The sequence below is a fragment of the Nerophis lumbriciformis genome, linkage group LG17, assembly GCF_033978685.3.
Source record: "Nerophis lumbriciformis linkage group LG17, RoL_Nlum_v2.1, whole genome shotgun sequence".
Classification (NCBI taxonomy): domain Eukaryota; kingdom Metazoa; phylum Chordata; class Actinopteri; order Syngnathiformes; family Syngnathidae; genus Nerophis; species Nerophis lumbriciformis.
The window spans coordinates 1,970,001-1,994,592 of NC_084564.2; the positions used below are offsets into that span (position 1 = coordinate 1,970,001).

Sequence of the window (24,592 nt, forward strand, 5' to 3'; positions counted from 1 at the left end):
GTGGTATTGGACAGAAAGGAGGACTTTTTTTCTCCTCCATTCGAAAATGCGGACATTATCATCACCACTGTCTGATTCCAATCAATGCAAGTCATCACAATCAGGTAATACACCAACTTATATTCTTGTCTTCATGAAAGAAAGGAATCTATATGTGTTAAACATGCTTGTATTATCTTTAAACACTTTTAACTTATTAACAATATTAACTATATGTGTTAAACATGTTTGTATTATCTTTAAACACTTTTAACTTATTAACTATATGTGTTAAACATGCTTGTATTATCTTTAAACACTTTTAACTTATTAACAATATTAACTATATGTGTTAAACATGCTTGTACTATCTTTAACCACCTTTAAGTTGTTAACAATATTAACCATATGTGTTAAACATGCTTGTATTATCTTTAAACACCTTTAACTTATTACCAATATTAACTATAAGTGTTAAACATGCTTGTATTATCTTTAAACACCTTTAACTTGTTAACAATATTAACTATATGTGTTAAACATTCTTGTATTATCATTAAACACCTTTAATTTATTAACAATATTAACTATATGTATTAAACATGGTTGCATTATCATTAAACATCTTTAACTTGTTAACAATATTAACTATATGTGTTAAACATGCTTGCATTACCTTTAAACACCTTGAACGTATTAACAATATTAACTATATGTATTAAACATGCTTGTATTATCATTAAACACCTTTAACTTGTAAACAAAAACATATATTTCATAAATAAGTAAATATAAATGATATATATGAATGAGGTAGATCCCCACGACTTGATCAATTGAAAAGTAGCTCGCCTGCAGAAAAAGTGTGAGCACCCCTGGACTACGGTGTCGGTACAGACTACAAAGGCGGACGCGTTCACATTTTCAGGACTTATGCAGATCCCAAATACACATTCTGACACACGGTGGACATTTTACACCTTTTGACCTTTTTATGCCTCCACAACCTGTAGAAAGGCTGGTCCCCACAAGTCATGATCACCATACTTGCTCCCCATTCCAAATGATAACCTGTGTGTGTGTGTGTGAGTGTGTGTGTGTGTGTGTGTGAGTGTGTGTGCGTGTGTGTGTGTGTGTGTTATTGTGCCCTTCAACGGGCATTGCAAATTGACGCTGCTTTAAAAACTACCTGAATCGACGTAGACAAAGTTTAGCCGGCTGACTTTGGCTAAAATGATAGTTAGTTATTTTTCACACAACTTCGTCTCACACTTGTTAGCTAGCTATCTAGCAAGGCTCAAGCTAACATTCTTACAGAGGCTGAGTCCACTAGACGGCCGAAGACATGCCTCTGCATTATAAACAAGATCGGCTTAGCAAAGTGACCGAGGTATTCATGTATTTAACAAGTATAAGAGGAAATGTTCCCACACACGTTATCACTTACTTCCATATGGAGTCTACTGACAGATATGAGTTGCATCTACTTTGTATTAGAAATGGTAACAGCGGGGGATGCATCTGCATGTAAGAGCCAGTCTGCCCCACAGCAAAAAGGATAGCGAAAAAGAAGGAACTTGCTGACTATCGCGTCGGACTACAATGGCGGACTCGTGCAAAGATTTTCCGATACATTTCTACCTTACAGGTAAAAGCCAGTAAATTAGAATATTTTGAAAAACTTGATTTATTTCAGTAATTGCATTCAAAAGGTGTAACTTGTACATTATATTTATTCATTGCACACAGACTGATGCATTCAAATGTTTATTTCATTTAATTTTGATGATTTGAAGTGGCAACAAATGAAAATCCAAAATTCCGTGTGTCACAAAATTAGAATATTACTTAAGGCTAATACAAAAAAGGGATTTTTAGAAATGTTGGCCAACTGAAAAGTATGAAAATGAAAAATATGAGCATGTACAATACTCAATACTTGGTTGGAGCTCCTTTTGCCTCAATTACTGCGTTAATGCGGCGTGGCATGGAGTCAATGAGTTTCTGGCACTGCTCAGGTGTTATGAGAGCCCAGGTTGCTCTGATAGTGGCCTTCAACTCTTCTGCGTTTTTGGCTCTGGCATTCTGCATCTTCCTTTTCACAATACCCCACAGATTTTCTATGGGGCTAAGGTCAGGGGAGTCGGCGGGCCAATTTAGAACAGAAATACCATGGTCCGTAAACCAGGCACGGGTAGATTTTGCGCTGTGTGCAGGCGCCAAGTCCTGTTGGAACTTGAAATCTCCATCTCCATAGAGCAGGTCAGCAGCAGGAAGCATGAAGTGCTCTAAAACTTGCTGGTAGACGGCTGCGTTGACCCTGGATCTCAGGAAACAGAGTGGACCGACACCAGCAGATGACATGGCACCCCAAACCATCACCCAACCATGCAAATTTTGCATTTCCTTTGGAAATCGAGGTCCTAGAGTCTGGAGGAAGACAGGAGAGGCACAGGATCCACGTTGCCTGAAGTCTAGTGTAAAGTTTCCACCATCAGTGATGGTTTGGGGTGCCATGTCATCTGCTGGTGTCGGTCCACTCTGTTTCCTGAGATCCAGGGTCAACGCAGCCGTCTACCAGCAAGTTTTAGAGCACTTCATGCTTCCTGCTGCTGACCTGCTCTATGGAGATGGAGATTTCAAGTTCCAACAGGACTTGGCGCCTGCACACAGCGCAAAATCTACCCGTGCCTGGTTTACGGACCATGGTATTTCTGTTCTAAATTGGCCCGCCAACTCCCCTGACCTTAGCCCCATAGAAAATCTGTGGGGTATTGTGAAAAGGAAGATGCAGAATGCCAGACCCAAAAACACAGAAGAGTTGAAGGCCACTATCAGAGCAACCTGGGCTCTCATAACACCTGAGCAGTGCCAGAAACTCATCGACTCCATGCCACGCCGCATTAACGCAGTAATTGAGGCAAAAGGAGCTCCAACCAAGTATTGAGTATTGTACATGCTCATATTTTTCATTTTCATACTTTTCAGTTGGCCAACATTTCTAAAAATCCCTTTTTTGTATTAGCCTTAAGTAATATTCTAATTTTGTGACACACGGAATTTTGGATTTTCATTTGTTGCCACTTCAAATCATCCAAATTAAATGAAATAAACATTTGAATGCATCAGTCTGTGTGCAATGAATAAATATAATGTACAAGTTACACCTTTTGAATGCAATTACTGAAATAAATCAAGTTTTTCAAAATATTCTAATTTACTGGCTTTTACCTGTATATGGAAAAACGTCACAAGTTGGGCAAATTCCAAATGGTTCGTTTTGTGAAAAAAGGCAAGATTGTTTTCTAAATATCTCCGCCACGCCTCCATGGTTGGATGTCAAATTATCGGGACTTATTCAGATCCCAAACACACAAAAACTGGTACCAATAGGTAAGAAAAGTCTGTTTTGCATAATAGGTCCCCTTTAAAGCTGGCAGCCTAAACTTTGCACCTGAGGATTTCCTTTGCATTGTTTGACTTAAAGCGTGCTTTTGTCGCGTTAAGACGCAAGAACAACACGCGCCGGGGAGTCGAGCTCTTAAAGGAGGAGAAGATTCAGCGCTTAGCCCAAACAGGATTTGGAGCGTCGCGGTTTCAGGTGACGTTACGTCCGACGTCAAGCTGTACGTACACAATGGCAACGCCCCCGCCCTGCCCCCGATCAGGACCACGGCGCCGCCGCTCGATTCCCACATCTCGCTCGTCCAGAATGAGGAAGCAAAGCTCGAGCGAGGTCAAAGGTGACTGGGTTGTCATGGCAACCCCTTTCAGGTCACTATCAGGGTTGTTATCAGTGCATGTCTAATAGTGTCTTGTCAGTCAGCGCGCTCGTGTGTTACCTTCACATTCCAGCCCACTATTAATTATTGTTTCGTAACCGTGGACATTCTGAAACATTATGGGATGCCGGGCCCATTTCACATCACTTCCTCATGTCGCAGCTGTTATTGGATGTGAAGCAATCAACTTAGTGTGCAGGTACTTTTCCCCTCTACCCTGTGCATCATCAGACACTGATGATACTTTATTATTGACCATGTTGTTCCATCCTCAATCTGTTTTCCGCTTTTTACTGCCTCCACCCCTAAAAGTCACTCTGTCGTCCCCTCTTATCAGCGCGGCGTCCCGGCTCGCCCCCACCTGTAGCGCCCGCCAGGCCACATCGCCACGGTTACTCATTAACCAGGACTTCCTTTATCCAGCCCAGACAACCAGCAGGTCAGTGCCCGAGCCGCAGCGCTCACATTCAGGTGCATCTGTACCACTCCTGTCCACATATCTACACTCTTAGAAATAAGGGTTCTTCTACAAGGGCTGAGGTTCTAACTGGAACCATTTGCTTCTGAAAAACCCTTTCCCGAAGAAAGGGTTTTTCAAGGGTTCTTGGTAACGCTAATGGTTCCAGTAAGAACCATTTTGATCCAGAGAACCCTTTAAAACCCCTTTTCTGAATAATTGGTTTTAAAAGGGTTCTCACTAACACTAAGGCAGCGTTTCTCAAAGTGTGGGGCGCGCCCCACTGGTGGGGAATAGAGACATGACAGGTGGGGCGCGAGGAACGGGAGGAAATTTGACTTTAAAATTTTTTTTATTATTATATTCTTAGATTTTTTTTTTTACTATGCTTTCATTTTCTATACCGTATTTTCCGCACTATAAGGCGCACCGGATTATTAGCCGCACCTTCAATGAATTACATATTTCATAACTTTGTCCACCAATAAGCCGCCCCGGACTATAAGCCGCGCCTACGCTGCGCTAAAGTGAATGTCAAAAAAACAGTCAGATAGTTCAGTCAAACTTTAATAATATATTGAAAACCAGCGTTCTAACAACTCTGTCCCAAAATGTGCAAATGTGCAATCACAAACATAGTAAAATTCAAAATGGTGTAGAGCAATAGCAACATAATGTTGCTCGAACGTTAATGTCACAACACACAAAATAAACATAGCGCTCACTTTCTGAAGTTATTCTTCATTCGTAAATCCTTCGAATTCTTCGTCTTCGGTGTCCGAATTGAAAAGTTGCGCAAGCGTGGGATCCAAAATGGCCGGTTCCGTCTCGTCGAAGTCATCAGAGTCAGTGTCGCTGTTGTTGTCCAGTAGTTCTGTGAATCCTGCCTTCCGGAAAGCTCGGACCACAGTTGTGACCGAAATATCTGCCCAGGCATTTACGATCCACTGGCAAATGTTGGCGTATGTCGTCCGGCGCTGTCTGCCCGTCTTAGTGAAGGTGTGTTCGCCTTCGGTCATCCATTGTTCCCACGCCGTTCGCAGTCGTGATTTGAATGCCCTGTTGACACCAATATCCAGCGGTTGGAGTTCTTTGGTTAATCCACCCGGAATGACGGCGAGTGTTGTATTTGTGTGCTTCACTTGTTTTTTGACACCATCTGTGATGTGGGCGCGCATGGAGTTGTATATCAACATGGACGGAGCTGTGTGAAAAAAGCCACCCGGCCTCTTCGCGTAAACTTCCCTTAACCACTCGCTCATCTTTTCTTCATCCATCCATCCCTTCGAGTTAGCTTTTATGATGACGCCGGCTGGAAAGGTCTCTTTTGGCAAGGTCTTCCTTTTGAATATGACCATGGGAGGAAGTTTCTGGCCATTAGCATGGCAAGCTAGAACCACAGTGAAGGACGACTTCTCATTCCCTGTGGTGCGAATATTCACCGTACGTGCTCCCGTTGTATCCACAGTGCGGTTCACAGGAATATCAAAAGTCAGTGGAACCTCGTCCATGTTGATAATGTTCTCTGGCCGGATCTTTTTTTCCGCTATCTTGTTTTTACAATATGCACGGAAAGTAGCCAGCTTTTCTTTAAAGTCTTTAGGCAGTTGCTGTGAAATAGTAGTCCGTGTGCGGATGGAGAGATTGCGTCTTTTCATAAACCGGAAACACCAAGAAGCACCACCTTTAAAATCATCCAGGTGAAGTTCGCTTGCTAGCGTTGTTGCCTTCATTGGAATAGTGATGGTGCTGACACTTCTGCTTGCTGCTCTCTGCTCAACAACCCACTGTTCGAGTTTGTCCTCCAACAGTAGCCATCTTGCTTTGTTCCCTCGGAAACTCTGTCTTGTCTTCTTTACCTGGCGCAGGTCATCTTCTTGCTTCCTCCACCTACGCACCATTGATTCATTTATGTTATATTCTCTTGCTGCTGCTCTATTTCCGTGTTCTTCGGCATGACTTATTGCCTTAAGTTTAAATTCTGCGTTATAAGCGTGTCGCTTAGTAGGAGCCATTTTGTAGTCTGGTCTTTACAGATGTAAACACACAAAGGAAATGAAACGAAATATCCGCGCGCTTCTTTTTCTTCCGTGGGCGGGCGGTAGCTTACAGTAGAAGAAGAAGCGCTTCCTGTTCTATGGGGGCGGGTGCTTACCTTGGCGGTTGCTTGCGTAGAAGAAGAAGCGCTTCCTGTTCTACCGGGAAAAAAGATGGCGGCTGTTTACCGAAGTTGCGAGATCGAAACTTTATGAAAATGAATCGTAATAAAGCGCACCGGGTTATAAGGCGCACTGTCAGCTTTTGAGAAAATTTGTGGTTTTTAGGTGCGCCTTATAGTGCGGAAAATACGGTACACACTGTAAATCACTGTGTGATTCTGTCTGTGAAATCCACCATATAAATAAATGGAAATTACCGGTACTTATTTTTACTGTAGGCTTTATATTTCTCGGTACGAGCGAAAGTTTGACAGACATAGCAACAGTAACTAATGGGGGCGGGGCTAAGGGGAACAAACTTTCGCGCGGATGGGTAGCAGGCTAATGTGTGGACCACAATTACACAAATATATACATTTGTGATTCGCACCTCAAAGGTCGTCGAGCCAGAGCCAGCGCCTGCAGAGAAACAAAAATGTGACGGGCACACACTGTGTCATTCACCGGGAAGCACTCGCGTCAAGGCAGCTCAGCCCCGAACTCAATGAGGTTTTAACAGATGTGAGCGCGGTAAATTTGATCAAAACACGGCCACTGAAAGCGCGACTGTTCTCTGCACTGTGTGAGGAAATGGGAGCTGATCATACAGCCGTGCTGTTTCACAGTGAAGCAAGGTGGCTCTCCCGGGGGAAAGTGCTGTCACTTGCCCTGTCTTGCCAAATGCATAGCGCCTCCTTTTTTTTTTTGCGAAGATTGCAAAGTGGCACTTTTATTGTATTTATTTTTGAACTTGATGCAAGTTATTTGATTTATTATTGAACTTGATGCAAGTTATAACACTTTTGTTTTATTTATTATTGAACTTGATACAAGTTATAACACTTTTTTGATTTATTATTGAACGTGAGCAAGTTATAACCCTTTTTTTGATTTATTATTGAACTTGATGCAAGTTATTTGATTTATTATTGAACTTGATGCAAGTTATAACACTTTTATTTGATTTATTATTGAACTTGATGCAAGTTATAACACTTTTTTTGATTTATTAAACGTGATGCAAGTTATAACACTTTTTTTTAATTTATTTTTGAACTTGATGCAAGTTATAACACTTTTTTTGATTTATTATTGAACTTGATGCAAGTTATAACACTTTTATTTGATTTATTATTGAACGTGATGCAAGTTATAACACTTTTTTTGATTTATTATTGAACTTGATGCAAGTTATTTGATTTATTATTGAACTTGATGCAAGTTATAACACTTTTATTTGATTTATTATTGAACTTGATGCAAGTTATAACACTTTTTTTGATTTATTATTGAACGTGATGCAAGTTATAACACTTTTGTTTTATTTATTAAACTTGATGGAAGTTTTTTTATTTATTATTGAACTTGATGCAAGTTATACCACAGCTGCACAGTTATTTTATTTATTATTGAACTTGATGTTATTTTATGTTATTGAGCTTGAACGTATACAACTTGATGTTCAATAAATTTGAAAATGTTAAAGCTTGGCATTAGCGCTCTGTTGGGGCGATGGGGGCAGGTGGGGCTTGAAAACTCCCCCTTGTCCAAAGTGGGGGATGACAAAAAAAGTTTGAGAACCACTGCACTAAGGGTTCCAGTAAGAACTATTTTGATCCAGAGAACCGTTTTTGGAAGAAAGAGTTCTTCAGGGATTGTTGAAAGCATGGGTAAGATCCTGTGTCACCAGGGACATACTTCCTGATAACATTTGCCAATAATGGTGCCTATCTTTAAATAAATGTCTTTCTCATTAAAATGTTTTGAATGTTTGTTCAATGTCAACATGATAAATGACCACAATATAATATGAACTAAACTGATCTGTAGAATACAATATGGTTCTTTATAGAACCCTCAGAAGACAAGACGGTTATCGGTGAAAACCTTTGAAAAGGGATGTTTTTAGAACCCCCTGTGTCAGGTCTAGATGAAACCCTTGAAACATGAAAGAGTTCTTTGTGGAACTCCCTGTGTGGGTTCTAGATGAAACCCTTGAAACCTGAAAGGGTTCTTAGTGGAACTCCCTGCATGGGTTCTAGATGAAACCCTTGACAAACGAAAGGGTTCTTAGTGGAACTCCCTGTGTAGGTTCTAGATGAAACCCTTGAAATACGAAAGGGTTCTTAGTGGAACTCCCTGCGTGGGTTCTAGATGAAAGTCTTGAAATACAAAAGGGTTCTTAGTGGAACTCCCTGTGTGGGTTCTAGATGAAACCCTTGAAATACGAAAGGGTTCTTAGTGGAACTCCCTGCGTGGGTTCTAGATGAAACCCTTGACAAACGAAAGGGTTCTTAGTGGAACTCCCTGTGTGGGTTCTAGATGCTTACTTACTTAGTCCTCTTGCACTTCAGGGCGCGTAGAGCCGACCATAGCAACCAGGTCTCTCCATCTGGGTCTGTTGTGGGCAAGGTGTTGAGCTTGTGCCATAGTCACATTGCAGGCCTTACGGTCCTGGGCTAATACATCCAGCCAGCGAGTCCTGGGGGCGCCTCTAGGGCGTCTCCAGCCAGCTCGCTGCGGGTTGAAGTCCAGGATTTTGCGCGTGGGGTGTTCTCCCGGCAGGCGGATGACATGGCCATACTAGCGCACTCGCCGCATTGCTGCGAGGCGAGAGGCTGGGAGCTGTTGGGTTAGCTCTCTTAGGGTCTTGTTGGTGACATGCTGGCTCCACGTGATGCCTTCTATCCTCCTGAGGGCTCTGGAATCAAAGCCATCTAGCCTGGCCGCTAGGATGTTATTCAGCGGCCATGTTTCCGAGCTGTACAGGACAGAGATGACAGAGGAATTGTAGACCCTCAACTTGGTGTCCCGAGATATGTGCTGGTGTCGCCACAACGGTCTCCACAGGGACTGCATGACGGAGGCTGCAAGGGCGCGACGGCGGTCCACCTCTCGTTTGAGGTCGCCGGTGTTGGTGACTGTCGAGCCGAGGTATCTGATGGTAGGGACAAAGTGGACAGGGGTATCCTCAAATAAGAAGGGTGGTGGGTCTGGTCCATCGCCGATATGCATGAGTTCGGTTTTGGACCAGCTGATTTTCAGGCCGAGCTGTTTGGTCTCCTCATCAAACACACCGAGGGCCTCCCTGAGCTGGTCAGCGGTCTCACTGAACAGGGTGGTGTCATCGGCGTATTCAAGGTCCTTTAGGGTGTAGTTTCCAAGTGACACCCCGGGGACTCGCACACAGACTCTGGACATCAGGTGGTTCTAGATGAAACCCTTGAAATACGAAAGGGTTCTTAGTGGAACTCCCTGCGTGGGTTCTAGATGAAAGTCTTGAAATACAAAAGGTTTCTTAGTGGAACTCCCTGTGTGGGTTCTAGATGAAACCCTTGAAATACGAAAGGGTTCTTAGTGGAACTCCCTGTGTGGGTTCTAGATGGAACCCTTGAAACATGAAAGGGTTCTTAGTGGAACTCCCTGCGTGGGTTCTTTGTAGAACCTCTCATGGGGGGTTCTGGGTGGAACCTTACACAAACAGTTCTAGGTAGAACCCTCCAAAAGGGTTCCAGGTGGAACCTTTATAAATGTTGTCTCAATGTACAAATACAACTATTTTGCAACGTTGTTTCAAAGTCACTTTTAAAGGACGTGTATCAATCAACGTTTTATCAATATCTTGTGCCTGCTGGGTTGCTGCGCAGTACACTCCTCGTCACTTCTCAGCGCTTCAGCGTGTGTGCAATTTCTGTGTGTTTTTGCCTTTTGACAAGATTTGTCCATTTTGCCAACGCAGCATGAGTCCCAAAAAGACAACAGACCAGAAAGGCTTGGTTGGCATTGTCTTGCTGAAATAAGCAGGGGCGTCCATGATAACGTTGCTTGGATGGCAACATATGTTGCTCCAAAACCTGTATGTACCTTTCAGCATTAATGGCGCCTTCACAGATGTGTAAGTTACCCATGTCTTGGGCACTAATGCACCCCCATACCATCACACATGCTGCCTTTTACACTTTACGCCTATAACAATCCGGATGGTTCTTTTTCCTCTTTGGTCCGGAGGACACGACATCCAAAGTTTCCAAAAACAATTTGAAATGTGGACTCGTCAGACCACAGAAGACTTTTCCACCTTGTATCAGTCCATCTTAGATGAGTTCAGGCCATACGAAGCCAACGGCGTTTCTGGGTGTTGTTGATAAACGGTTTTTGCCTTGGCATAGGAGAGTTTTAACTTGCACTTACAGATGTAGCGACCAACTGTAGTTACTGACAGTGGGTTTCTGAAGTGTTCCTGAGCCCATGTGGTGATATCCTTTACACACTGATGTCGCTTGTTGATGCAGTACAGCCTGACGGATGGAAGGTCACGGGCTTAGCTGCTTACGTGCAGTGATTTCCTCCAGATTCTCTGAACCCTTTGATGATATTACGGAGCGTAGATGGTGAAATCCCTAAATTCCTTGCAATAGCTGGTTGAGAAAGGTTTTTCTTAAACTGTTCAACACATCATCGCCTCTCATTCTCGGCAAACAAGTGTCTCCCATTGGGATGATTTGCGTGTGGCGCTGATGGGTGCGTGATGTCACATGACCGCAGCTGTGCTGTGATGCCGCCCTAGATAAAGACCCTCCCTCCATTACTGGCCTCTCAAGTCTGTTTGATCTTAATGGCCGCTCGCTCGACTTCACCTCATGCTCGGCCCGGCCTCCACGGTCGCTCGTGTCTCCTCCTGTGAGCTGCGAGGGCCGCTAGTCCGTCAATCATTAATGCCACAGGTATGCCCCAACGTCGTTATCAGCTGGCACCCGGCCCAGCTCGGCCTGCAAAACAACCCCCGAAAAAATCCGTTTATGGGCGGCGGCGTCTGCCTGGCCGGGCTTTGAGGTCTGACTCAATCAACCCGTCCAGCGGACCAGAAGCAACAAACTGCGTGACGCGTCGAGCTGCTCGTTAAAACCAGCCTCTAAGTGCTTGAATGTGCCACACGGAGGAATGTTTTCATGTCGGCCTATCAAAAGATCATGTAGTTTAATAACTAGTGGTGTGTCATCTAGAAGAGGACGCTACTAAAACCAGCAACATGGAGGGCTTCCCCTACATATAAATGATCATGGCGCACCGCCACGGCAAAATAAAAGCTGCCACACCATAAAAATTAGTTTTTACTTGAAAACAAATTTAAGTAATATATAAATGGATATATAATAGGAAGAGAGTCCAGCCCCTCTCGAGAGAACTGGTTCCAGAGCCCTTGCTGTGCGTCGAGGTGAGTCCGACTATATCCAACCGGAACTTCTCTACCTCGCGCACTAGCTCAGGCTCCTTCCCCCCCAGCGAGGTGACGTTCCACGTCCCAAGAGCTAGCTTCTGTAGCCGAGGATCGGACCGCCAAGTGCCCTGCCTTCGGCTACCGCCCAGCTCACATTGCACCCGACCTCTATGGCCCCTGCTATGGGTGGTGAGCCCATTGGAGGGGGGACCCACGTTGCCTCTTCGGGCTGTGCCCGGCCGGGCCCCATGGGGACAGGCCCGGCCACCAGGCGCTTGCCATCGTGCCCCAACTCCGGGCCTGGCTCCGGAGGGGGGCCCCGGTGACCCGCCTCCCGCCGAGGGAAATCTGAGTCTCGGTTCTTGCATTTCCATAGAAGTCTTCGAGCTGCTCTTTGTCTGATCCCTCACCTAGGACCTGTTTGTCTTGGGAGACCCTACCAGGGGGCATGGAAGCCCCCGGACAACATAGCTCCTAGGATCATTGGGACACGCAAACTCCTCTACCACGTTAAGGTGGCAGCTCAGAGAGGGTGGAGTGCCATCTCCGGGTTGGGGAGGAGATCTTGCCCCAAGTGGAGGAGTTCAAGTACCTCGGAGTCTTGTTCACGAGTGAGGGAAGAGCGGATCGTGAGATCGACAGGCGGATCGGTGCGGCGTCTTCAGTAATGCGGACGCTGTATCGATCCGTTGTGGTGAAGAAGGAGCTGAGCCGGAAGGCAAAGCTCTCGATTTACCGGTCGATCTACGTTCCCATCCTCACCTATGGTCATGAGCTTTGGGTCATGACCGAAAGGACAAGATCTTGGGTACAAGCGGCCGAAATGAGTTTCCTCCGCCGAGTGGTGGGGCTCTCCCTTAGAGATAGGGTGAGAAGCTCTGTCATTCGGGGGGAGCTCAAAGTAAAGCCGCTGCTCCTCCACATCGAGAGGAGCCAGATGAGGTGGTTCGGGCATCTGGTCAGGATGCCACCCGAACGCCTCCCTAGGAAGGTGTTTCGGGCACGTCCGACCGGTAGGAGGCCACGGGGAAGACCCAGGACACGCTGGGAAGACTATGTCTCCCGGCTGGCCTGGGAACGCCTCGGGATCCCCCGGGAGGAGCTGGACGAAGTGGCTGGGGAGAGGGAAGTCTGGGCTTCCCTGCTTAGGCTGCTGCCCCCGCGACCCGACCTCGGATAAGCGGAAGAAGATGGATGGATGGATGGATATATAATAGGGTTGTGATGTCACATCGGGAAGCAATCCGCCATTTTCTCACTTTCGTCGGTGTGTTGTCGGAGGGTGTAACGACACAAACAGGGACGAATTCAAGTTGCACCAGTGGCCCAAAGATGCCAAAGTGGCAAGAAATTGGACGAAATTTGTTCAAAATACGAGGGTGTGGGGAAAGCCGACGAAATGGTCAGTCGTTTGTTCCGCACACTTTACCCACGAAAGCTATGCTACGACAGAGATGGCAAGAATGTGTGGATATCCTGCGACACTCAAAGCAGATGCATTTCCAACCATAAAGTCAAAGAAATCTGCCGCCAGACCCCCATTGAATCTGCCGGAGTGTGTGAGCAATTCAGGGACAAAGGACCTCGGTAGCACGGCAAGCAATGGCGGCAGTTTGTTCCCGCAGACGAGCCAGCTAAACCCCCTGGATGTCTTGGCTCACACCGTCCCTTATGCCACCGAAGATGATCAAGAGAAGAATATCGACCCTAGCTTCCCTGGCCTGCTGACATCAACTCCAAAACGGGACAGATCAGCTTTCAGGAAAAGAGAGCGGATGAGGGTATGTCTACAGAATATATTAATTGATGAAAACTTTATTCATTACTCGCGGTTTTACGTAAATTATTATACATAAACTGTGTTTACCAATAATTTAGCTTAAAAACATTTATTTTTTTCAATCATTCGAGTACATTCGGATAGTCTTGTGTAATGCAGTATTTTGTGTCTATTTAGGTATGGTTAAGTGCTGAAATCGTGGAAAAATATATGTTCTTAGCGCGCCTGAAATGGGCTGTCTGCACTCTCAAAGTGCATGTTGTTGCCAAATGTATTTCATATGCTGTAAACCTAGTTCATAGTTGTTAGTAATTATCTTATCAGACAGTGTTAAGCCGCTGAAATCCGAGTCTGAATCCGAGCTAATTGTGAGGAACTCGCATGGCTGTCGTTTGTGTGACCCCAAGATGCAAGAACCAGGATGAGGATGAGCAGGTAAGATGATTTTAATAATAAAACAACAGAGAAATGTAGCAGTCTTGCATACAACAGTTCCAAACATAGTCTATCGTCGAGCACTGAGGAGTGCTCGAGTGAAAACATAAATAGGCATCTGCTGATTGGCAGCCGGTGTGGACCGGCTGCCAATCACCGGCAGGTGAGGCGAAAACAGTGCTCAGCGGAACCAACAGGAAATATAACAAAATAAGAGCACTGACAGGAAGTAAATACAAAAACATGGAAACAAACCGAAATGAAGTGACAGATCGTCACAGGACCCCCCCCTCAAGGAACAGATTCCAGATGTTCCCTGGAAACAAGAACGGAAATAAGTCCAAAAATTACGGGAGGGAGGAGGGAGGACATGGCGGAGGGTCGCCAGGCCAAGTGTCCCCGCAGCCAGCGAGGGAAAGTCAGGTGGCGGCGACGCGTTGACCGCCGCTGGAACTGGCGAGGCGGGCGACCACGGAACGGCCACATTAGTGGCCGACAAGGAGGCGGAAGCGGGTGGTACCTGAGCACCAACAGCTGCGAAGGTCCACACGCAGGTTCTGCAGATCGCTGCCGACAGCGCGGATGAAGTCCATAACACCGCCACATATTTGGCGGATGAGGAGGTCGCGCAGCCGGTGACGATGATGATGACCATGAAGATGGCGGCGCCCTGCGAAAGCCCGCCAGAGACGATGTGGTTGTGGGTGGATCCGCTGCCGACCAGGAAGATGGCAGTGTCATGCGGAGTCCCACCGGTGACGCGGAAGATGTCCGCGCAGTGCGAAGGCGCGCCAGAAAAGATGAAGGTGGCGGCGCCGTAGAAAGAGACGATGATGTCTCCGTGGGAGGAGACGATGGCGGGGATGACAGCGGCGTGTGCTTGGCTGCACTGCTGCTGGTAGTAGCCCCCCCTCCACTAGGCGGATGCCAGACGCCGTCCACCACTGGGAGAAGGAGTTCTAGGTCTTTTATGTCCCCCGGTGCGAAAACCAGGGACGGGCGGAAGGGGGCCAGGAGGAGGGAAAACGACACGTCCCTCGCCGAGTCCCAGCAGGAGGCCAGGAAGGACATCACGGTGGGCTCCACTGGAGCCTTCGCCGGACTGGCAGGATGAGCGGGTGCTGGAAGGGATAGCAGCCGTGGTGCAGCTGCTGGAAGCTGCCTTGGAGCAGGAACGGGTGCTGGGCACTCAGCCGGTGTTGGCCGTCGTGGCGCCGCGACCGGCGTAAGACGCGGGGCTGCGACTGGCGTGCGACGCGGTGTGGGAACCGGTGGTCGACGCGCTGGCACAGGCGATTGCCGTGGAGCCGGGACAGGATGCACAGCAGGCGACGGGGAAGATGGCGGCAGTGGCCGCGCCGGTCGGAGATCCGGAACCGGCGGCCGAGCCGGGAAGAGCGAAGGCGGCAGTGGCCTAGCCGGTCGGAGAGCCGGAACCGGCGGCCGAGCCGGGAGGAGCGAAGGGGGCGGTGGCCTCGCCGGTCGGAGAGCCGGAACCGGCGGTTGAGGCGGAGAGGGAAGGTCCGAGCCTGCTGTGGGCTGGGACCGCACAAACCTGGCTTTTAAGTCCTCCAAAAATTGTGCGGTCCAGAAGGTCGGCTGTGCATCGCCGACAGGGGTTCTCGCGAGGACACAATCTTCTGGCTCGACGATACTGTGAGGAACTCGCATGGCTGCCGTTTGTGTGACCCCAAGATGCAAGAACCAGGATGAGGATGAGCAGGTAAGATGATTTTAATAATAAAACAACAGAGAAATGTAGCAGTCTTGCATACAACAGTTCCAAACATAGTCTATCGTCGAGCACTGAGGAGTGCTCGAGTGAAAACATAAATAGGCATCTGCTGATTGGCAGCCGGTGTGGACCGGCTGCCAATCACCGGCAGGTGAGGCGAAAACAGTGCTCAGCGGAACCAACAGGAAATATAACAAAATAAGAGCACTGACAGGAAGTAAATACAAAAACATGGAAACAAACCGAAATGAAGTGACAGATCGTCACACTAATGTCGCTATACCTTGCTGTTTGTTTGTATTGGCATCACTATGTGACATCACAGGAAAATGGACGGGTGTATATAACGATGGTTAAAATCAGGCACTTTGAAGCTTTTTTCAGGGATATTGCGTGATGGGTAAAATTTTGAAAAAAACTTCGAAAAATAAAATAAGCCACTGGGAATTGAATTTGAATGGTTTTAACCCTTCTGAAATTGTGATAATGTTCCCCTTTAAGTGACGTTCTCTTTGTAAAACCAAACTCATCTTTTTATTTGTTATTGGAGACTGTACTGAAAAGAGCGTTCCCTACCTGAAAGACCAGCAGCCGCCATCGGTCTCCAATAACACCAGAAAAAGATGCCACATTTTTTTGCTAGTGGTTTTTAATAAAGAAAAAGTCACTAAAAGTCTCTAGAAACGTGAAAAATTCCCAACAATGTACCGTATTTTCCGCACTATAAGGCGCACCGGATTATTAGCCGCACCTTCAATGAATTACATATTTCATAACTTTGTCCGCCAATAAGCCGCCCCGGACTATAAGCCGCGCCTACGCTGCGCTAAAGTGAATGTCAAAAAAACAGTCAGATAGTTCAGTCAAACTTTAATAATATATTGAAAACCAGCGTTCTAACAACTCTGTCCCAAAATGTACAAATGTGCAATCACAAACATAGTAAAATTCAAAATAGTGCAGAGCAATAGCAACATAATGTTGCTCGAACGTTAATGTCACAACACACAAAATAAACATAGCGCTCACTTTCTGAAGTTATTCTTCATTCGTAAATCCTTCGAATTCTTCGTCTTCGGTGTCCGAATTGAAAAGTTGCGCAAGCGTGGGATCCAAAATGGCCGGTTCCGTCTCGTCGAAGTCATCGGAGTCAGTGTCGCTGTTGTTGTCCAGTAGTTCTGTGAATCCTGCCTTCCGGAAAGCTCGGACCACAGTTGTGACCGAAATATCTGCCCAGGCATTTACGATCCACTGGCAAATGTTGGCGTATGTCGTCCGGCGCTGTCTGCCCGTCTTAGTGAAGGTGTGTTCGCCTTCGGTCATCCATTGTTCCCACGCCGTTCGCAGTCGTGATTTGAATGCCCTGTTGACACCAATATCCAGCGGTTGGAGTTCTTTGGTTAATCCACCCGGAATGACGGCGAGTGTTGTATTTGTGTGCTTCACTTGTTTTTTGACACCATCTGTGATGTGGGCGCGCATAGAGTCGTATATCAACATGGACGGAGCTGTGTGAAAAAAGCCACCCGGCCTCTTCGCGTAAACTTCCCTTAACCACTCGCTCATCTTTTCTTCATCCATCCATCCCTTCGAGTTAGCTTTTATGATGACGCCGGCTGGAAAGGTCTCTTTTGGCAAGGTCTTCCTTTTGAATATCACCATGGGAGGAAGTTTCTGGCCATTAGCATGGCAAGCTAGAACCACAGTGAAGGACGACTTCTCATTCCCTGTGGTGCGAATATTCACCGTACGTGCTCCCGTTGTATCAACAGTGCGGTTCACAGGAATATCAAAAGTCAGTGGAACCTCGTCCATGTTGATAATGTTCTCTGGCTGGATCTTTTTTTCCGCTATCTTGTTTTTACAATATGCACGGAAAGTAGCCAGCTTTTCTTGAAAGTCTTTAGGCAGTTGCTGTGAAATAGTGGTCCGTGTGCGGATGGAGAGATTGCGTCTTTTCATAAACCGGAAACACCAAGAAGCACCACCTTTAAAATCATCCAGGTGAAGTTCGCTTGCTAGCGTTGTTGCCTTCATTGGAATAGTGATGGTGCTGACACTTCTGCTTGCTGCTCTCTGCTCAACAACCCACTGTTCCAGTTCGTCCTCCAACAGTTGCCATCTTGCTTTGTTCCCTCGGAAACTCTGTTTTGTCTTCTTTACCTGGCGCAGGTCATCTTCTTGCTTCCTCCACCTACGCACCATTGATTCATTTATGTTATATTCTCTTGCTGCTGCTCTATTTCCGTGTTCTTCGGCATGACTTATTGCCTTAAGTTTAAATTCTGCGTTATAAGCGTGTCGCTTAGTAGGAGCCATTTTGTGGTCTGGTCTTTACAGATGTAAACACACAAAGGAAATGAAACGAAATATCCGCGCGCTTCTTTTTCTTCCGCGGGCGGGTGGTTGCTTACAGTAGAAGAAGAAGCGCTTCCTGTTCTATGGGGGCGGGTGCTTACCTTGGCGGTTGCTTGCGTAGAAGAAGAAGCGCTTCCTGTTCTACCGGGAAAAAAGATGGCGGCTGTTTACCGAAGTTGCGAGATCGAAACTTTATGAAAATGAATCGTAATAAAGCGCAACGGGTTATAAGGCGCACTGTCAGCTTTTGAGAAAATTTGTGGTTTTTAGGTGCGCCTTATAGTGCGGAAAATACGGTACATAATAAGCAGCAACAACTGATATAAGAACAAATATATGTTAACACTAGTTTTTTTTAAATGTGTGTTTTAAGGAAAATATATGCATCATTGGTGATTATGCAAATGATGTGATGACATAATGACCATGCCCTCACCGCTCCAAGTACATTGGCAAGCTGGCGGCCTACCTGAGGAGCTCAGTTCAGCGAGCGTCAACGCGGTTTCGACTCTCCCGAACACGAAGTTGCGTGACGTACAAGCCGACATCTTAAACATCTCACGCTAATAATAACACTGCTCCACTTCTTCTTGCACGTAAAACCTAAGGACGTTTCAATGTTTACTTTGCCTTCATGATGGCCGCAGCTTGACCGCCCTGGAACCAGAGGTGGGACCAAGTCATTGTTTTGCAAGTCACAAGTAAGTCTCAAGTCTTTGCACTCAAGTCCGAGTCAAGACAGGCAAGCCCCGAGTCAAGTCCAAAGTCAAGACTGGAAAGTCTCAAGTCAAGTCCTAAGTCCTGCATTTTGAGTTTCGAGTCCTTTCAAGTCCTTTTAACCACAGACTAATATATTAACACAGATTGTGTATGCTTTTCAAACGCTGTATTTATTTATTAAAACAAGTGCATTTTAAATTGCAGGAAAGAAAATTGTGCTGACATTGCACTTTATAATAGCACTATTAACCAGTCATTTGAAACATTAACTCATTCCTTTACAGAACAAACACATTGAAAAATAAAGTGCAAATGTACGTATTTGTACAAAAGTGTTAACATTGAAAAAACATGACATATACGTGAACATAACAAAAAAGTTGTACTTTTTATATGTCAGGGCCCTATGCTGCATTGCATTTGCAAAAGACCAAATTAGCCAAGAGTCTGTCAGTCATTTGTGCACGATGGGGGCGTAGTATGATGCCACCACGGCTGAAAACTCGCTCCACTGGAGCACTGGAGGCAGGCACTGCCAAGACTCTCATGGCCACTCGGAACAGTGAAGGAAGAGTCTTCATGTTCAATGCCCAGAACAAAAGGGGGGAGAGAGTTTTTTTTGGTTGGTGCACTACTTGTAAGTGTATCTTGTGTTTTTTATGTTGATTTAATTAAAAAAAGAAGAAAAAAAAATTTTTATTTCTTGTGCAGCCCGATACCAATCGATCCACGGACCAGTACCGGGGCCGCGGCCCGGTGGTTGGGGACCACTGAGGTAAACAACCAACAGTATGTCAGAAAGCTAGCTAAAACGGTACACATATTCATAATATAGTATACATTTTAACTGACCTTTATTTGACTATTTTTGTCTTTTTTTAGGTGGCTAAAATACGCGGTGCTGCTGACCGCCGTCTAACGTTACGTGTGATATATTGACTAACGTAACCCTGCTTAAAAAAAATCACTGAACAAAAAGTATGAATAAGGTAGTGAACTGCAACAGATTCCCGTGTTTGCAATAACGTTATAACGTTAGCAGTGAGTTTACAGCCTCACTGATTTAACTACACAGCAAATAAAAGTCACGTTACTTAGCCAATAAACGTTATCTTACATTCAAAACTTACCGTTCTTTGTGCAACTTCAAATGCCGGACGAAGTTGGAAGTTGTTGCCTCTCCATCAGTCATTTTGGAACCGCATGTGTTGCATACTGCAAACCGTTTTGTGTTGACCACCTCGTAATTTTTATACCCAAACAAAATTATTTTAGGTATCATTTTTTGTTCACTGGCGTGTGGTTTGGACATGTCTTCTTCGTTGGTTGTCCTGCAATTTGATTGGATGAATGCTGTGTGATGAAAACAAAGTAGATCTAATTTGATTGGCTGTTGTACTGAGAGCACACCAGCTGACACACGCAACGCTGATAGACAAGTACACGATGAAAAATACGGAGCGCTCCCGAATAACTTTTTCATCTTTGGGTTTTGGGGGAAAGTAGCAAGTCATGTCAAGTCATGTCAATTCAAAAGGCTCAAGTCCAAGTGAAGTCACAAGTCATTGATGTTAAAGTCTAAGTCGAGTTGCAAGTCTTTTTACATTTTGTCAAGTCGAGTCTAAAGTCATCAAATTCATGACTCGAGTCTGACTCGAGTCCAAGTCATGTGACTCGAGTCCACACCTCTGCCTGGAACAGACCGCTTTCATTTCTAGGGTGAGGAAAAATTGTCCTCAAATCCGAGGGAGTGTGTTTGGACGCGTGTACACGGTGTCTGCTGTCGTCAGAATTCTCATGATAACACACACTCACACACACACACACACACACACACTCATCTTCCCTGGCTCAAACAAGGGCGGGGCCGGGGCAGGGTCACTGTGAAGCTTCCAACTGATCCCATCAAACCTATCAACTATGTGTGTGTGTGTGTGTGTGTGTTTGCACAGTAGTAAAACCCTAAAAGAACCCAGCCCTCCCCCTTCACTTCACCTCCATAAACCCACCAGAACCACCGAAGACACCCAGGTGTGACTGAACACACACACACACACACACACACTTCATAGCCGACATACAATACAGTAATACCTGATGAGAACATACTGTATATGTTTTTGTCTTATTTATGTGTGTGCGCAGGCCCGGCCCTAACCAATCTGGCGCCCTAGGCAAGATTTTAGGTGGCGCCCCCCCACACATCAGCAGTGAAGTGTATATACTCACAAGAAACCGAATAGCTTTGTCTTTGACCTTTTTTTTTTTACTTAAAGAAAGCAAATTAACAATCAGAATAGTTAACAAGATTAAAAAAAAAAAAAGAATAAATAAATGAATACAAAAAATAAAAAATGAATATATGAAATACAATATTTTTTACATACATAAACACAAAATAAAACGTGTCAACAAGTTGCATAAAATAAATTAAAAATACAATATACAGGTAAAAGCCAGTAAATTAGAATATTTTGAAAAACTTGATTTATTTCAGTAATTGCATTCAAAAGGTGTAACTTGTACATTATATTTATTCATTGCACACAGACTGATGCATTCAAATGTTTATTTCATTTAATTTTGATGATTTGAAGTGGCAACAAATGAAAATCCAAAATTCCGTGTGTCACAAAATTAGAATATTACTTAAGGCTAATACAAAAAAGGGATTTTTAGAAATGTTGGCCAACTGAAAAGTATGAAAATGAAAAATATGAGCATGTACAATACTCAATACTTGGTTGGAGCTCCTTTTGCCTCAATTACTGCGTTAATGCGGCGTGGCATGGAGTTGATGAGTTTCTGGCACTGCTCAGGTGTTATGAGAGCCCAGGTTGCTCTGATAGTGGCCTTCAACTCTTCTGCGTTTTTGGGTCTGGCATTCTGCATCTTCCTTTTCACAATACCCCACAGATTTTCTATGGGGCTAAGGTCAGGGGAGTTGGCGGGCCAATTTAGAACAGAAATACCATGGTCCGTAAACCAGGCACGGGTAGATTTTGCGCTGTGTGCAGGCGCCAAGTCCTGTTGGAACTTGAAATCTCCATCTCCATAGAGCAGGTCAGCAGCAGGAAGCATGAAGTGCTCTAAAACTTGCTGGTAGACGGCTGCGTTGACCCTGGATCTCAGGAAACAGAGTGGACCGACACCAGCAGATGACATGGCACCCCAAACCATCACCCAACCATGCAAATTTTGCATTTCCTTTGGAAATCGAGGTCCCAGAGTCTGGAGGAAGACAGGAGAGGCACAGGATCCACGTTGCCTGAAGTCTAGTGTAAAGTTTCCACCATCAGTGATGGTTTGGGGTTCCATGTCATCTGCTGGTGTCGGTCCACTCTGTTTCCTGAGATCCAGGGTCAACGCAGCCGTCTACCAGCAAGTTTTAGAGCACTTCATGCTTCCTGCTGCTGACCTGCTCTATGGAGATGGAGATTTCAAGTTCCAACAGGACTTGGCGCCTGCACACAGCGCAAAATCCACCCGTGCCTGGTTTACGGACCATGGTATTTCTGTTCTAAATTGGCCCGCCAACTCCCCTGACCTTAGCCCCATAGAAAATCTGTGGGGTATTGTGAAAAGGAAGATGCAGAATGCCAGACCCAAAAACGCAGAAGAGTTGAAGGCCACTATCAGAGCAACCTGGGCTCTCATAACACCTGAGCAGTGCCAGAAACTCATCGACTCCATGCCACGCCGCATTAACGCAGTAATTGAGGCAAAAGGAGCTCCAACCAAGTATTGAGTATTGTACATGCTCATATTTTTCATTTTCATACTTTTCAGTTGGCCAACATTTCTAAAAATCCCTTTTTTGTATTAGCCTTACACAATATTCTAATTTTGTGACACACGGAATTTTGGATTTTCATTTGTTGCCACTTCAAATCATCAAAATTAAATGAAATAAACATTTGAATGCATCAGTCTGTGTGCAATGAATAAATATAATGTACAAGTTACACCTTTTGAATGCAATTACTGAAATAAATCAAGTTTTTCAAAATATTCTAATTTACTGGCTTTTACCTGTAAATAAGGCACTGCACAAAACAAGATATCAAACCAGTATGACTTTAACAACTATATTACAAAAAAAGGGGATCCTACAGAGTTCTCTATTTGTGCTTTTTAATAGAGATTTTCAGAGCAACCCACATGTTGGGGTACATTTCTGCCAGCTTCTTCTCATGCAGGAAGGTCAAGAGTTCCATGTTTGTCATGTTCTTTGATGGCAATGGTGGGAAATTCTGCATTTCCATTGCAAGTTCTGTGCCATTAATGTCCAGCTGGCTGTCATGGGTCAGAGTAGTACCGTATTTTCCGCACTATAAGGCGCACCTAAAAACCACAAATTTTCTCAAAAGCTGACAGTGCGCCTTATAACCCGGTGCGCTTTATTACGATTCATTTTCATAAAGTTTCGATCTCGCAACTTCGGTAAACAGCCGCCATCTTTTTTCCCGGTAGAACAGGAAGCGCTTCTTCTTCTACACAAGCAACCGCCAAGGTAAGCACCCGCCCCCATAGAACAGGAAGCGCTTCTTCTTCTACTGTAAGCAACCACCCGCCCCCGGAAGAAAAAGAAGCGCGCGGATATTTCGTTTCATTTCCTTTGTGTGTTTACATCTGTAAAGACCAGACTACAAAATGGCTCCTACTAAGCGACACGCTTATAACGCAGAATTTAAACTTAAGGCAATAAGTCATGCCGAAGAACACGGAAATAGAGCAGCAGCAAGAGAATATAACATAAATGAATCAATGGTGCGTAGGTGGAGGAAGCAAGAAGATGACCTGCGCCAGGTAAAGAAGACAAAACAGAGTTTCCGAGGGAACAAAGCAAGATGGCAACTGTTGGAGGACGAACTGGAACAGTGGGTTGTTGAGCAGAGAGCAGCAAGCAGAAGTGTCAGCACCATCACTATTCCAATGAAGGCAACAACGCTAGCAAGCGAACTTCACCTGGATGATTTTAAAGGTGGTGCTTCTTGGTGTTTCCGGTTTATGAAAAGACGCAATCTCTCCATCCGCACACGGACCACTATTTCACAGCAACTGCCTAACGACTTTAAAGAAAAGCTGGCTACTTTCCGTGCATATTGTAAAAACAAGATAGCGGAAAAAAAGATCCGGCCAGAGAACATTATCAACATGGACGAGGTTCCACTGACTTTTGATATTCCTGTGAACCGCACTGTGGATACAACGGGAGCACGTACGGTGAATATTCGCACCACAGGGAATGAGAAGTCGTCCTTCACTGTGGTTCTAGCTTGCCATGCTAATGGCCAGAAACTTCCTCCCATGGTGATATTCAAAAGGAAGACCTTGCCAAAAGAGACCTTTCCAGCCGGCGTCATCATAAAAGCTAACTCGAAGGGATGGATGGATGAAGAAAAGATGAGCGAGTGGTTAAGGGAAGTTTACGCGAAGAGGCCGGGTGGCTTTTTTCACACAGCTCCGTCCATGTTGATATACGACTCCATGCGCGCCCACATCACAGATGGTGTCAAAAAACAAGTGAAGCACACAAATACAACACTCGCCGTCATTCCGGGTGGATTAACCAAAGAACAGGGCATTCAAATCACGACTGCGAACGGCGTGGGAACAATGGATGACCGAAGGCGAACACACCTTCACTAAGACGGGCAGACAGCGCCGGACGACATACGCCAACATTTGCCAGTGGATCGTAAATGCCTGGGCAGATATTTCGGTCACAACTGTGGTCCGAGCTTTCCGGAAGGCAGGATTCACAGAACTACTGGACAACAACAGCGACACTGACTCCGATGACTTCGACGAGACGGAACCGGCCATTTTGGATCCCACGCTTGCGCAACTTTTCAATTCGGACACCGAAGACGAAGAATTCGAAGGATTTACGAATGAAGAATAACTTCAGAAAGTGAGCGCTATGT

At 45.4% G+C, this 24,592-nt stretch overlaps 1 long non-coding RNA gene across 1 annotated transcript in view; it reads left to right on the plus strand.

The window, feature by feature from the left end:
* Positions 1–24,592, plus strand: part of LOC133614349 (uncharacterized) — a 94,061-nt gene that overhangs the window by 25,595 nt on the left and 43,874 nt on the right. Inside the window, exon 3 of the long non-coding RNA XR_009816563.1 lies at positions 4,099–4,200. This is a non-coding gene — a long non-coding RNA (uncharacterized lncRNA). The remainder of the gene's footprint in view (positions 1–4,098; positions 4,201–24,592) is intronic.